The sequence below is a fragment of the Acartia tonsa genome, chromosome 6 (assembly GCF_053477335.1).
Source record: "Acartia tonsa isolate MP-2025a chromosome 6, ASM5347733v1, whole genome shotgun sequence".
Classification (NCBI taxonomy): Eukaryota; Metazoa; Arthropoda; class Copepoda; order Calanoida; family Acartiidae; genus Acartia; species Acartia tonsa.
The window spans coordinates 20,181,874-20,198,778 of NC_137265.1; the positions used below are offsets into that span (position 1 = coordinate 20,181,874).

General features: G+C 31.0%; 1 pseudogene across 1 annotated transcript in view; it reads right to left on the bottom strand.

Annotated features, from left to right (window-relative positions):
• LOC145322046 (uncharacterized) overlaps positions 1 to 16,905 on the bottom strand; it is a 53,436-nt pseudogene that overhangs the window by 9,789 nt on the left and 26,742 nt on the right. The window contains exon 4 of the transcript XR_013880496.1: positions 12,361 to 12,417. The product of XR_013880496.1 is annotated as an uncharacterized LOC145322046 (transcript). The remainder of the gene's footprint in view (positions 1 to 12,360; positions 12,418 to 16,905) is intronic.

Sequence of the window (16,905 nt, forward strand, 5' to 3'; positions counted from 1 at the left end):
TTGAAAAGTAAGCTTAGACTAATAAAGTTAAATAAAATCCTTTGGTTAGAGCACCGCAGTTGTAAGAGATCCCAATACAGTGGCTAGAATATAATTATGGGAAAATAGTGGTGTTTAAATGGTTCACTAGCCCATTTGGGGGATTCTACCAGCCTAGCAGTCAAGGCTAGCTGTAAATCCACACCAAGAAATCATTTTAGAGAGAGAGAAAAAAAGAGAGAAATAGCTGGAGATAAAATAGGAAAGAGAGATGGGAAGAGAAAGAGAAAGAGAGAGAGAGAGAGAGAGAGAGAGAGAGAGAGAGAGAGAGAGAGAGAGAGAGAGAGAGATAGAGAGAGAGAGAGAAAGCTACAAGTTATAAGAAATAAGGAACCAATGGTTCACGCACAAAACCAAGACAAGTCCTCACCCCCCACGACTTTTTTCTCCCCCCTTTTTTACCACACACTTATACACACACACACACACACACGCACATTTTCTAAATCAAATTCACATATGACTTCAACTTTCTAAGTTATTTAAGCGCATCTTAAAATCAAAATTTTACAGCAAAAAAATATTGAGATATTAGTATACCTAAACTAAATTGATTTATAATTCTTTTCAAATAAATTAACATATTTTGAATTTTTTTATATAAAAAAGAAAAATAGCCTTTTTTATACATACACCTGTACTGATACAAAAAAATGATTATTTTCATTCAATGTTAATATCATACTTTTACAAAAAATCTATTTTAGAATTTTCTAAAATTTTAATACATGTTTAGAATGTGTTAAAATTAAATGCAAATCTTTAAGCCTTTCCACATTAAATATGAATGAAAAACAAACAGTTGGAAATAAATTTAACTTTAAGCTAAACAAGATATAGTTTATTCTTTATAATAAGGGGATGTTTGTCTGTCTGTCTAAAATAAATAATTTGAACGTATTTCCAAATTGAATTATATTTACAGATTTTAAAAATTCTAAAAGATATAGTTATTCTGTTTTTTTATGCTTATACTTATGGAAATGATATTTCTGGTTCAATGCCATTTTCATTTGTAAATAAACTTATTGTGTTTATTATTGGGATATCCATGATTAGGGGCCGTATCACCATTTAAAACAGGATGTAGTTATTATTATTAAGGAAGGAAACGCGTTGATAATTCAGTTATTGCATTAATTCTTATATTTACATAAGCTGTGTGCAGCAATAATGGATATAGTATTCGTGGATATTGTGAAAGGGGAACTTTTGTCAATTGAGGTTGCTAATAAAGTCAATAGATATTGGTCAAAACATTCCTCTATTATTATGGGAGGGGATGGGGTTAAGTTAAAATGATGGTTATATTAACCAGCTGAGAGAAAACTTTTATCAGGGTATGCCTGGATCTCTCAAAATATCCACGTATTCTATATCCATTGCAGCAATAAGTATGATATTATCAGGGAAAAAGGATAATGGCAATTAAAATTAACCTACTGCTATTCCTCACCCATAATCTATATAGAAGGTAGAAATTGAAACATACGCCTTGGAGGGAAGAATAATATGTCAATTGTCCCATCCCTACAACCCTAGTTAATATAAATAATATTGGAAGAATTTATGACCAATACTAAATATGTCCTTTGTCCGACTACTCTACTCATAGAAATCAATATTTTGAGGACAAACGTCATACAATGAGCAAAAAGTTTCATTGCTTAAGTGACAAAAACCAAACAAATTTTAATTGCTTCAAATTGGTTTAAAGTATTTTAATCAACGACAATTTTATTCATAGGATGCACAGCTAAAAATTTTGTGCATTTTATATATTTCACTAGCGGCTTCGCCCCTAGCCTCTAGGGGCTTTGCCCCAAGAGGTTTGATCAGCTTAATTTTTCGTATTTTAGATTTAAAAAGAAAAAGTAAAAAAAAAAATTTTTTGTGGGGGTATTTTCATTTTTTGGGGGGTTGGGGGTGTCCCACCCCCCAAGAAAATAGCTTAAAACCATCACAGGACCAGTAGGTATATTCCCTGAAGAGTAGAGCCCAATCGGTTCAGTGGTTACTGAGATCTTAAGCTTCAGACGGACAGACAGACGGACAGACGGACAGACGGACAGACAGACAGACAGACAGACAGACGGACAGACATCGTTCTACTTTGTATTATAGATATATCCATATATGTAGTTCATTTAATTATTAGCAATTTATATTTTTAGATTGTTAAAATCCGTTAATTTATAAAGAAGCTACACCTTATTTATTTGAAGATATCTTACATGCGGACAAACCCTAGTAACAGAGCGGCTGTGTTCCAATTAATGTTAGCACAGTATATGTATAAATGTGACTATATTAATAGAACCTTTATGATAAATGATGAAAAGTAGGTTAAACACAAAAAGTAAATCCTATACCCAAATGAAAAACGGAAAGATATATGTATTAATCATAATTTATTATTATTAGTTGTTCCGTGTATATAAATGTAAATGATATTTACGAAATAGTTTTGAAATTAAATACAAAAGTAATGGTAAGTTGAGAAAGGATTTAATCTCATGTCAATGAACGGATTTTTTACTATTTAGGTATCTCATACCAGCTCTCTTTCTCTCTCATTCTCTCTAAAGCTGAACTAATATAGGTCTATGTCTGTGTGTGTGTGTGTGTGTGTGTGTGTGTGTGTGTCTGTCTGTGTGGGAAGTAGCCAAGTTGAAATTGTCGTGCGCGAATGCCCCGCGAAATCATCTTTACTCTAGCGATACAATCAACCATTTTACAAAACGAAAACCCATGTAAAATTTCTTAATTAATGGATATATCTTTTTATCATATTTCATATTAATTTTGCTGTCAGATTATTAGAAACAAAAATAAAACTTTGGAAAAAGTCTTTTTTTCAATATGCACATCTTCTAGACCAATGTGGTATTTTAGTAAGTATTTACTAGGAGTGAATAAACTTGTTGCATTCAATGGTTATGGCATTTGTTCACAAAACTGTGTACAATTTGCTCAATTAATACTTGAAATTTAGAACAGATACAACATTTTAAGAAAGATGTTTAATAATCTTATTGAAACATAAAATTAAACGTGGAACGGCAGTCGCAGCTACATTATTTTTTGACGATTCCGCAGCCAAAGCACCAACCACTAGTGTATTTGCTGCCGCAGCCATAATACAGCCGTGGTTTTAAATACTATTTTTGTTCTTTAACTGGGATTGTTGAATCATAAAGAAATTAGGCAATTGCTTGGCCTAGAAGCGAAAGAACAAAAACTGCATAATTTGATCAATAGTTGGCAAACTAAAATGAATTTAAGAATTATGTCATTGTGCTTCTTTCTATTTAGAGCAGTGTTCCACCTCCTTCTATCTTTGTGAATCATGACAGAAAATCCGGCTACAAAATAAAATTATCATGCAATTCTTGTTGTAACATACACAAAAGGAAAAATAAAAGATAATCAGAACCATAAAAAATATTATTTTGTACCCCATAATTATCATAATACATTTCAGAAGCTCGTTTTTTTTATCAAGTAAACTGATTCAGGGGTCTAAAGTGATACAAGAGATACAAGACAATGGCCGATAAAATGATGTACAGTAACATCCCCAATGATGATACACAGAATTACCCCTTCTGTAGATTACAATTTTGTGATTGAAACGTTTAGACATTCAACTTAATAAACTAATAAATAAAAATGCAAAGTCCCCAAAGTTGTTACGCTAACGGATAAGTAATGAAATGAAATGAAATGAAATATTTATTTTATGACACATAGTAAAATAGGCATACATATATACATGACATAAATAATCACAAACAAGCAGTAAAATTGATCATGATTAATTAATTACAGTATAATAACAAGGTTAATAATATCCACATAAGACAAAAAAGTTAATATACGTGTCAAAGGACTAAATAATCTCTCTCGAGGTGATATTAGATAGCCTTTGCAAATATCATAGAAAAATAAGCTAAAAGGTAGTGTGAATCTTTTTATTAAAACGAGAAAGTAAACATTTTATAAGGGTATATTACAGGGATATGAATAGAGAAAGGATTTGCAGACGGAAATGGTAGGATGATTGTGTGAGTGTGTGTGAGTTCATATTAATGATTAAAATACTTATAATTAAGTAAAGAATGGAGAATTGATTAATCTAAGGCTTGTAAAACAGACAACATAGAGGTTTTACATTCTTAGGTGGCAAGAACGACAAAGTAGTCTATTACATGTTATATCTATTCTTGAGAGAATACATTTTTTAAGCTGCTTCTTAAATTGATTTAGGTTTAAGGCATTTTTTATATTGTCACGGTCATTAAAACTATTCCATGTATTAGGTAGAGAACAAAGAGGAAGCCTCTCTACTAAGTTGATTCTGGAAAAAGGAACAGTGAGATTATTATTGTTCCTCAAATTATAGTTACCATTTAATTCCCCCCTTCTTGGCCACATATTATTAAAAGACCTGGGCAACAAGTTATTTATGTACTCATAAATAAATTTTAATTTAAAATAAAGTGATAAAGATTCAAAGGGTAAAATATTGAGCTCTTTAAATAAAGGTCGAGAATGACTATAATAAGTTGCTTGCTTAATACATCTTACAGCCATTTTTTGTTTTGTTATGATACCAGTAAGATTTGAATGTGATGCACACGAATAAATAAGGATTCCATAAACCAAATGACAATGAAAAATAGAGAAATACAGAGCCTTGAGGGCTTTTTCAGTAAGTAGACTTTGGCATTTTCGTAGACAAAATAATGATTTAGAGAGTTTTTTGTTCAACTCATTTATATGAACTTTGAAATTCAAGGCTGGGTCCAGAAAAATACCTAAAAATTTTATAGCTGGAATATCACTTTCATATTTTTAAATATTATTATTAAACTTTGGGGACTAGTGTAATAAACATCCCATTGTCCACTCCCTCCCTGAATCTGAATACAATAACCCCCCAGAAAATGATTTAGACGACGGTTGGTGAGGAAAAAAACGTAAAAAATGTTGGAAATAGTAAAAAAGTGTATGTTTAAGGCAACATTAAGAGACACAAAGAAACCTAAGTGTTAGACTATGAAAGTCTCAGAGAAGCAGGGATAATACAATGAACAAGAAATTTATCTGCACCCCATTCTTTCATCTATTAATACAACCTTTTATGGGTAAAATTTTAAAATTTACAATTTTGGAGTAGGTTAAATTTTGTTACATATCTTTTAAGCCATGCACCTAGTGTAGATAGGGGGGGGGGGGAGGGGACATATAAACACATAGGGAAGTAAGTGTAAGGGTTAATAACCTTAGTTTGTGTGTGTGTGTGTGGATCATAATGGTAAATATCTTATGTATGCATTGTTACAGAGGGGGTGGGGGGCAGGGGCATGTTAGGCATATTATATGGGCATAATACTTCATGATGTGATTACACAAACATATTATACACAAGTTTAACTGTAGCAATTGTGTTATATTTTTAACTGAATTTATATTTTTGCAAAAACTAAAATTTCTTTTTCATTCTTGGTTTATCTCTCTGTTTGGAGGTAAGAAGTTGAGTTTAGTCTAAAGTAAACAATGTTTGGTTCTAATTTCTAAGAGGCTATCTAACTTTCATTACAGATTACATAAATATAAAAAAAAAACTAAACGGGTTTGGTGTAAAAACATAAAATTTCAAACCGTGGGTTTTGGGCCAATCTAATCTTTTGAAAATATCAGTTTCACCATGAAGATCGATAGAGAATGAAAAACAACAACAAAATATTTCTGTTGTTGTTGTAGTTGATATAATAATAAAGAATAGGGCTAATAGGGTGGGGTTAGGGTTGCAATTTGGGCTTAATTCCTTTCCCACCCCCCAGGCTTGAAAGAAAAATTTACAATCAATGTACATACATACAAGATATATATATGACTTTTGATATAACCTTTAATTTCTAAACCAGGGACAAGTTGAGTGTTTAAACGTTTCAACCACTAATTTTAATCTACAGAAGGGGTAATTATGTGTGTTATCATTGGAGATGTAAATAAATTTATCGGCCATTGTCTTATCCCTTAAGATCCCTGTTTCAAAACTCTCTTTTTTTCATCAAATGTTACCAATTGAATTTATGAAAAGTCATTTCTTTCTAGTTTTAAGTTCACCTTTGTTAACATTAAAAGTTTAAAAGTGTATTCAAAGGTTAAACGTAAAAATAGCCTTAAAAATAGCATTAAAACAACATTTTGTTAAAATTTTATAAAAAAAATAACAATTAGAAAGGCTAAAAAAGGGCGCAATTTTATGAGTCAGTTGTGAGTCTGCTACATGCTAAGAAATGAGTCTTGAAAAGAGATAAAGGCTTGGCCATAAAGTAAAGGAGGGCCTTATTTAAACATAGGCCATTGATCCCATCATACTAGAAAATTTCGTGTATTTTTCTCAGACAACTTTCTTATTCAAGTTGCTTTTTAAAGAAACATATTTAAGGCTTATTATATTTGAATTTAGTTTTATAAGGAATTAAAATTTGAAGGAATTATATTTGTTACTAAGAAAATTTACTTAATGACATAAATTTAGGTTTATAAAATTAATAATGATTAAGTTGCATGTATGTATGTATATGTGCTTGCTAGTGGACAAATGTATATCAAAGTGTGTAATTCTGTAATACATACGTGCCAGGGATCTAAAGGGATAAGACAATGGCCAATAAATTGATATACATCCCCAATTATGATACACAAAATAACCCTACTTTATATTTCAATAAATGTTTGAAACGTTTAGAGACTAAACCTTATGAACCAACCAATTAAAATTCAGTAAAATTCCCAAAAGTTATTAAGCCAAAGAATAAGAAAACTTTCTTATAAAACTTTGGGGACCAGTGTAATAAACAGCCCAATGTCTCCTCCCTTCCTGCATACATGTACCTTTCATTTAACTGTTTACATGAACGAACGTCCATGAACCGAATTACACGTACTAATATTCTACACAAACTTGCCTCCCACCCCTCCTACTCCTCCTCTCGTCAAATATCTCTTTATATAAACGAGGGAAGATTATTATTAATTGAGACTAGGGGGAGGGGGGGGGGGTTAGTTAGACCAGGTGAGAGATTATTTGGGCAAATTATCAATGTTGGTGGGAGGAGGGAGGGAGGAGAGATAATGAGAGAGGAATAGAAATATGATACTTATCATATGTTATGTAGAAGTTGATACTCAAATGCAATAATAATAATACGAAGATATATATGTATGTATAATGTACATTATTTTCAATCCTTACATTTTAATATTTGGCGCATTTTTCTAATTAGGTAAAGCTTTAAAAAGAAAGGATACTTCTTGAAAAATAAAATTTCAGTTTCTTTTAAACTTTTCAATACTCAGTCTCCTATAAACAATTTTGGTAAAGGATTTGTTTAATGGAATATAAAGCTAGTTTTTTTTTATGGTTTGTATGTCTATAAATTCAGTGACACATTTAGGCTGAAAGGAAGTTCTGTCCAAGCCGAAATTTAAAGAGGGATGAAAGGGGTGGGAATATAACAAAATTGAAAGAGATGAAATTTTGAAGGAAAAACTTGGTAGGGTGGGGAGGGGGGGAGGTAAAGGATGCATCTGCCTTTAAACTTAATTCTATTATACTTTTAACCCATACAAAATATTTAGAGAACCCTCCCTTCTTACACCCAAGCTTTTAAACCTTTTTCTAACCTTTTTTTATACAATTCCCACAGCATACATAAATGGGGGGCGGCTAGATAATCCAGCTCAAAATTTATACAAAAAAATAAGGACATTTAAAATCAATTTTTAGACAGTTAAGGTTAAAATAATTATCCTATTAATATAAAGCAGTAAGGTTTTCTGTCTGAAGCTAAAGATCTAGGAAATGGTTAGTTTGAATTGGTTGCGTTTTTGTAAATGTCTTTGGGTGGTTTTAGGCTATTTTCCTGACCTCGTTCGTCGTCCCCTGGAAACCAGGTGCGAAACACTATGGTTAAAATCGGACAATTAGCGCAACAATAACAAACTAATAACATTTTAAAACAAAATTGGTTAGGAAAAAGCTGATCTAATACAAATATAATAAGAAAAAGACAAACAAAAAAGCCTAAAAACTGTAAAAATATTTAACATGTATATGTGTGACTAAAATACATATTTTGGCTTTGATACTAAATCTGTTGCCTATTCTAAAATTAGAAAGTGGCTCTCTAAACTTTGTTCAACTAGGAGAACAAGAAATATATGACAGGGAAAGGAAATCATAGGCTAGGCTTTATTTCCAGGCAGGGAAGGGACATTGGACTGTTTATTACAATAGTCCCTACAGTTTTATAATAACATTACTTATTTCTTGACTTAACAACTTTGGGAACTTTTATTGAAATCTTATTGGTTGGTTCAGTAAATTGAGTGTCCAAACGGTTCAACCACTAATCGTAATCTACAGAAGGGTAATTTTGTGTATCTTCATTTTTCAGATATTGTCTTATCCCTTTAGATCCATGATTTATTCATATATTCAGCTTTTACAGACTTTTAAATCAAAATTATTTTATTTAAAATATTATGAATGTATTAGTTTTAAAAAGTCTTTGCTTTAAAAGTAATTATAGTGAAATTGAAACACACTAAAATTTTCTTCCTCATTCCAATGGACCATGACGAGAAACAGTGAACAAAAAAGATGCTCACAGCTGTAATAATGAACAAAGCAATATATGTGGGAGGATATCAAAAGTAATATAAAATTGTAATTTAGAGAAATTTAGCCGCTATCGCCATGTTCAATGATATAGAAAAATGTTTTGTTTATAGAGCAAGGAAGTATAAAAAACAGAGGGTATTTGTATCAGGGATCTAAAGGGATAAGACAATGGCAAAAAATATATGTACCTTCCTAAAAATGTAATAATCACCCAATCTGTAGATTACAATGAGTAGTTGAAACTTTTGGACACTCAAATCAACTAACAAATAAAAATGTAAAGTCCCCGAAGTTGTTACGCTAACGGATAAGTAAATATTATTAATAAACTTTGGGGACTAGTGTAAACAACAGTCCAATGTCCCCTCCCTCCCTGCAAATATCTAAGCATGTGGGGAACTGTAACTGGTGGATAGCATAGCAAAGGAAATGGGAAAGAGAGATGGGATGGGTGGGTGTGGGTGAGATACTGACATTTAACAGGAAAAGAGATGAACTTTTCACCACAAAACTTTTTCTGATTTCTTTACTTGTATATCTATGTATGTTTGATTCAAGTCTATATTCGTGTTTTTATCAACAATATTATTACTTATTTATCTCATCGTATTATAGACAGTTTCCGCGGATATTAAAATAAAAAAATAATAAGAATAAAACCAATTAAGTTCCAGACTAACAAAACTGGTTATCTTATGATTTTTATTTTGATATTCGTGGAAAATTTTCTTTAATACGATACTCTAAATGATTTTTCAGTACTGTTGAGAACCGGTTCTAATTCCATGGATATCAATCAGTTTCGAAGCCATACTGGAAAAGTTTATTATGAGACTTAAAAATGCTTCAGACTTTCTTTTAAAGCATATTTACTTTGGTTAAGCAAATAAAAGGAAAGAAACTACAATTAGAAAGCGTTAACTGGTATCTTATACGACGAATTTTTAATCTACAATATGTGAAAAAATGTATTATTATTAGGACTTTTGTCAAATGCTTATAGCTTAAATTTGTCTTAAAATAAGGCTGACTTTTTTACATTTTGGGTCAATGGACACCTGAATATCAGAAAAAGAGTAAATGAAAAAGCCGAATACTTTCCTAGTGACTTGAAAGTCAATAATAGACTTGTAAAAAGTGCATGTATATTGATGAAAGCTCAGTCTGTCTTAATAATTTTGTTAGTAAACATTTAGAAAAAGCCTTTTAAATATTATTTACATTTATTGGGTATTTATTTCTTTAGGAATTTATATATTTTGTTATTTTCTTTAACAAAGAAAAGTTAAAGTTAGCCCTAGTTAAAAATCTATCAAAACCCTCCATCCTAAACTTTTTCTAAAAACTTTACTTTTTAACAAGATCGGAAACGAAAAGAAAAATTGTTCTCGACTTAAAAGATTCCAAACACATTTTTGAAGAATAGAAATATGGAGAGAGAGAGAGATGTTTTAAAATTCAGGGCTTGGCTTGGGTTTATTGGGGTGTTGGTGGCTGACAAGCCATTATACAGCAGGGCGAGGGGAATTAACCCCCCCCCCTTACAACACACTCCCCGTGCCCCACCCCCTCCAACATCTTCTAAAATCTGCACTGTGTATGTTAAAGGAAGGGAAAACGGGGGCATATTTCACAAGTTTCACTATGGATTAGAGGGGACAAAATTTAATGGAAACTATCAAATAGAATTGCTTTGTTTAAATACTATTTTGTATACCTATTTACTTTTAAGGTTAACCTATGATTGTTCATAAGCACATCTATTAGCAAATTAAGTATACATAATTTAATATAAGTTTAATGTATATAAATTTTGAAATGATTCCATTCTTAAGTAAATACTATTCGCCTTTCTATTTTATACTCTTTTTTTAAAAACCTTTATTTCAAAAATATGAAAAGTTATTTGATTCTATATAAAGTTATTACATAATTTAGCAATCTAAGATCAATTGTTTAAACTATGAAATAGGGGATTATATACTATAGCTTGTATATAAGGGATAAAGAGAGAGGGAGACATTCAGAGATAGAGGGATAAAAATTTTTACCTAGGTAAAGTATGTCAGAAAATCCAGCCTTCCGTATATACATAAACATATCCAGAATATAAAAATAACCCAAGAATAGTTATTAATCGCATCGTATTATAGACAGCTTTCCGTGGATATTAAAATAAAAATTATGAGATTTGAACTTTAAAGCAATATACAAAACTGATAGGTATAAATTTTATGCTACATAATTTAATATTCGTGGGAAGATTCCTGTAATACAATGCTATACGTGATTTTTCAGAGAAACGGTATTAATCCACTGGATATTATTTATCAGTTTAGAAGCCATACTGGAAAAATCCTTGAATAATTCTAACCTCTAATTTTCCAATCCCTATATCCCTGCTGGTTAAGTCTAAATGTCTAACTGCAATTTCACATTCCTTCCCTCTTGGAATCATAGCAATATTGTCAGGGGATTCAGGAATAATCAGGCACCCAGGGATAGGACAATAGATAAAATGTTTTCCCCCAGTTTTTCAGGATATTAAAGAATGAACATCCTATAAGAAAAATCTGGGATTAATTAATTTCACCCTTATCCAATAATTCCTGGGCTCTATCAGAAGAGGGAGAAAAAAAGAAAGAAAAAAGAAATATTAACTTGTTTTTATTTTTCCTACACTTAGTTTTTACTTTCATTTACATAATAGCTGATGTCAAATGATAGTTATTTATCGCACCATATTAAAGACAGCTTTCGGCGAATAATAAAATAAAGATTTTAAGATTGAAACCAGTTTTGTTAGCCCCGTGAATGGTATTGATTTAGATATCTTATTTTGATATTCGTGGAATATTGTCCTTACTAGAAAACTAGTTTATTCATTTTGTAACTTTTAAATAATGTAATGTAACCTTAAATCTATGTAATCTATAAATCTATTTTGAATATCTAATATTCGCGAATGTTGTGAAGCTTATTTGTTAAATATTGTATTCTATCTAAATAGAGAAGATAATTCCCCCCCGTCTTCTACATATATTATATATATACCTATACCTAAATCATTGATTGCCATACAATGTCATTTATGTTTTGACAATTTACTTAAAGGTTTTTTTCTAAAGCTTAAGCTTTTGATAAATTTTATGAAAGCTTCCTATAGGTCCCTGGATAGTTATAGGCTTTTTAATTCTTATCTTTTGAGTTTGGATTTGGCCTTTTCCTAATTTCCTTACACCTTCGAATAAATAGCACCTATAGGCAAGAAGCGCAGTCGATAGCTATATTTATACTAAGAAAAAAATCAAACGATTTAATTTTTAATGGGATTGTAGATTAAAATAACCATCATTTTTCGCTTTTATTACACTTTACATTTTTATGTCAACACCGAGTTCCCCCCCTCGCAGAATAAATGAGAATCTGAGGCCAGGGCCAAGGAAAGGTTGGTTGGATGGTTTGGAGGGAGTATTAACAAACTTATACCAACTTATTTTCATAAGGTTTAACTTAATCTTCACAAATCATTTAATTATTATCTTTAGTAATTATCACCTTTAGAGTATTCGTAGCACTGCTACTCTATAACTATGGTATGTATGTGTGTTTGTCCTTACCTGTTGTTCATTAAGGCTTTCAAGGGCCTGCATCACAGACTGTTCAGGTTTGGGGTTCTGAAATTAAAGAAAAATAATTAGAAATTTTGTTTCATAAAAAAAAACAATGAGTGTATTTTTAGGACTTGGCAACTACTTTTTAAAAGAAAATCAAAGCTTTGGTGACTAAATAGACATAAATTGAAAAGCCGCTGCATGTATGCTTATTCCGCTGAAGTCAGCTGTAAATGTGACTCTTTTAAGCCGCCCGATTTGCAGCCAAAGTCGAATCAAATGGTTGGCCGCCGAGCAATGATGCCAAAAGCCTGACAAAGCAGAATAAATACCCAACAGTTCTAATATTGCTATCTGTTTTAACAACAAAAACCAATTAATACACCCTAAATATTTCATGAGAGTTGATGAAAATCGGAGCCCGGTTTTTTTGTAACTCAAAAATCAATTAAATTTTGGATTTGCTTATCACGGGCTAATAATGAAGAAAGAAAAAAAGTTTTGTCAGGAAAGCTCTCTATCTGCATTTTACTTCAGGGATCTAAAGGGATAAGACAATGGCCGATAAATTTATGTACATCCTCTATCATGATACACAAAATTAACCCTACTGTAGATTACAATTAGTTGTTGAAACATTTGGACACTCAACTTGATAACAACTAATCTAAATTCAATATTAGTCCCTAAAGATATGAAGCCTACAAGTAAGAATCTTTGGGGACTAGTGTAATAAACAGTCCAATGTCCCATCCATCTCTGATTTTTCTCCCCTGACCTTCAGAATCCTGAACCAGATTTGTTTGGAAAAAAACTGCTAGCTGCGCCGAATTTGAAAGAAAAATTGCAATAAAGATCACGAAGCAAATTATGTAAATGTAAACTATTTAGTGACAGGGAAGCGACAATGGTAAATAAATCATTAATCAACCAACTTCTAATGAATGCAATGACCATTTTCGCTAGTAAAATAATTTTGTCCTGTTCCTTTTTGTCTAATAACCTCTTAAACCACTAGGAATAAGAGAAAACTTTCTAAATATATCAAGCTCAAAAATATATTTATTTATGGTGTTTTTCAAGATTAATTTTTCAGTATCTTTATGACAATCCTCTATATTGATAAGCAGCCCAAAATCTATGTAAATGTCAAATTTTAAAGCCACCAATTTCGCTTTTTTAAAAAGTTTTTAAAATCCATTGTTTACCTCCACCGCTGTAAAAATTAGAATAAACAAATTATAATGGGGCTTTATGATTATTTTAATATATATTTTGCTGAATATAGAAAATAGAAAAACAAGTTTGAAGGGTGTTTCACCTGTGTGCATACAAAAACTCATAATATCTAAAAATATATAGATAGCAACATTTTAACCTTTACCAAATGGGCTGCTTTTTAGGGTAAAAAAATCACCCATAGCATTTTTGGGATTCGAACCACCTATAAACCAATTAGAAGCTTCCCTTAAAGTATGTCCTGGATATTTTAATACTTACATAATGCTTTTTATTTTAGCTAATTATTTTTTTGTAGCTGAAAAAGTATCTTCTAAATCTTTTTCAGAAAGTACATATTAACTTTTTTTAAAGCGTTTGTTTGCAGTGTTTTGCCATTTATATTGTGCAGTGCAAAATTGTAACCAAGCATTGTAAAATGCATCTGGGCGGGGAGAGAAAGGTTATTGTAATAATAATGGGTTGAGTAGGTAGTCAATTTTGGTCACACAAAGAAATCAGATTACACTGCCATTAATCTACAGCAACCCCACCCCGTCCCCCCCCCCCATCGCCCCCGTCCCAAAGAAAAACTTCACAAAATTTTAGCAGCAGAAAAAATTAGGGAAAAAATATTAAAATTGAACATTTAAACAAAGTAATTATTGCAGTTTTTCATTTTTTTTACTTTGGGTATCTAATTTTTAAGGATCCTTAAATATCTTAAACTATTTGCTACCATTTTACCACCAGTTATTTTTGACTGGTAGGCAACTTAGAACTTCTTCAGGTGTTATATCCCTATTCATGTGAATAAACACTGGGAGTTAGGGAACATTGGGATGTTTATTAAAATAGTCCTAAAAGTTTAATATAAATGTTTTTGATGACTTTTAATGAATTTTAATTGGTGGTTCATTAATAATAAAAAGTTTTAACCATTAATTGTAATCTACAGAAAGGGTAATTTTGTGTATCATCATTTGGGATGTACATCAATTCATCGACTATTGTCTTATCCCTTTAGATTATTTAAATAAACAAGAGCTGATTGACTAGTTTCACTATTTCAACAAACTTTTATCTATACTATACAATAGACATAAATAACCTTCTACCCTCTCCTAATTGACAATCTAATACAAATTGACATTTTAAACTTGCTAAAAATGTACAAACCAATATTCTGTATATACTCTTATGTCTACGGCCATACCATGTTGAAAGCACCAGTTCTCGTCCGATCATATACTCTTATGTAAGATTACAAATACACACATGGTAATGTTGTCAAATAAATTTGCCTGTCCAAGATCATTTGAATAGATATAGATTACTTGTTTTTTAATCTTATTACCGTTGTGTCTCTCAATTGTCTATTTTGTCTCTATAATTATGTTATCTTATGTGTTTTTTTTTATCTTTTAATTAGGTAGGTCTATATATAACTTATACATCTTATGCCTACCTCTTATTTTTGTGTATGTATATTATTGTTAAAGATAATTCTTATGGATGTAGATAATTTGTGACCAAATTGAATCAAGATCAATGATCACATAGATCCATCTTCAAGGTTTGTACAGCTTTGTTTTGTGCACTTAGATTAAGATCCTTGCAGCCAAAATGCTTAAAATTGACGTATAAAGTCTAAATTAATATTAGTATACAGATGAAACGCCCCTTATACAAGTTCATGCTTAAAAAGTCTTTATCTTAAGAAACAGTATAAGAAAAGGCTTAAAAAGATAAAATAAGATTTACATAGAGATAACCTTTGAAAATAAGATAGTACAAATTTGTAATCAACAATATGTTCTTTTTTCCCTCTTACTCCTAGCATATAGAGCCAAAAATATATATTATATACTAATAAAGAATATATTGTATTAATACTATACAATATATATAGATATGTATATAGGTATATACATATTTACATCCAAGAGAGGAAAAAAAGAAAATTAATGCTTCATCAGCAAAGATGTATTTTTAAACAAGATATTATTGCTTTTTTGGGACTCAGTAAAAATTAGCATTAGGTTTTTCCAAAACTATAAAATCTAAATTAATTTTGTTCTAAATGTTAAAAAAATAAGCCAATTTTGTTTTTAAAAATCTATTAAATTTAAATAAATTCAATATTATATCCCCTGAAATTCCTAAAGTTCACATATACACAAGACTTTATTTTGTTCAAGTAGACTTTAGACAATTTAAAGAGGGAGGGAGGGGAGTAGAGGGTAGCAGTAAAACTTTGGCATTTTAAAAAAAGAAGATATGAGAAAATTGGGGAGTTTAACCGGCTTGTGGGAGGGGGGGAGGGAGTGTTCTAATTTTAGGAAATGTTATAGAAAAAAAAGGATGGAGAGAGGAAGAAAGGGGTTAGAAATGCATGATATTCAAGGGTAGAGAGGGGGAGGGGGGATGAGTTAGGGAAAGTTTACAAGGAGGTGACAGGGGTAATGACAGTTGGAAACTGGTTCAACTGAGAGAGAAAGAGAACAATTTTTTATCACAATAATGAACAAGGGGGGGGGGGGGTAAAAGGAAGTTTGAAAAAAGAAGAGGTATAAAAACATGGCTGCTGTCTAAATGGCCCTAAATTTTTCCAAGTAGGAGATTGAGAAACAGAAAAAAGTTTTGTTTTAGACCCACACTTATCAAATATTTAGAAAACATATGTTTAAATCTTTGCACAAAGATTTAGAAAGTTTTTAATAAAAGCATCATTTGATGAAAACTGTTTACCTGCTATTTTTATAGTGCTCTAAATACCTATCTTTTCCAAACTATTTTATGCCAGTTAATTATCAGTTTAAAATCAGACTTTGAGGTCTTTGTCCGCAAGTGTGTCTAGAAATTAAATGAAAATGTGGGGGGAGGAAACCTAATAAAAGAATTCACGGTCAAGCACTTATTCCACATAGGAAAGATAGCTGTCTTGAAACATTTTTTTAGGGAAAAAAAGGTTTGAAAATTTGATGATATGTACATTTTTAGACGTCGCAAGTTAACATGTCGTTTTACTTTTCAAGTTCTCCCCTCAAGTTGTTGTAATTCCTTTCTTAATTCAGGTGATCTCATTCCAAGGGGTTAAAGTTAAAAACAAGGAGAAATATTTACATTTGTAACGTAGCTAAACCCCATTTTAAAAAGCCTTAATAATCTACCAACCAGAAAAAATAGCCGAAATATTATTCATTATAGTTTTAAGATTTTTAAAATCAATCAACAAAAAGTTCTGTTGTAGTAAGAGATAACCTAGAACGTTGGTCGGTTTGAGACAAAAGGACCTATTCTAATTATATAGTAGCTTCGCTACTAGAATTA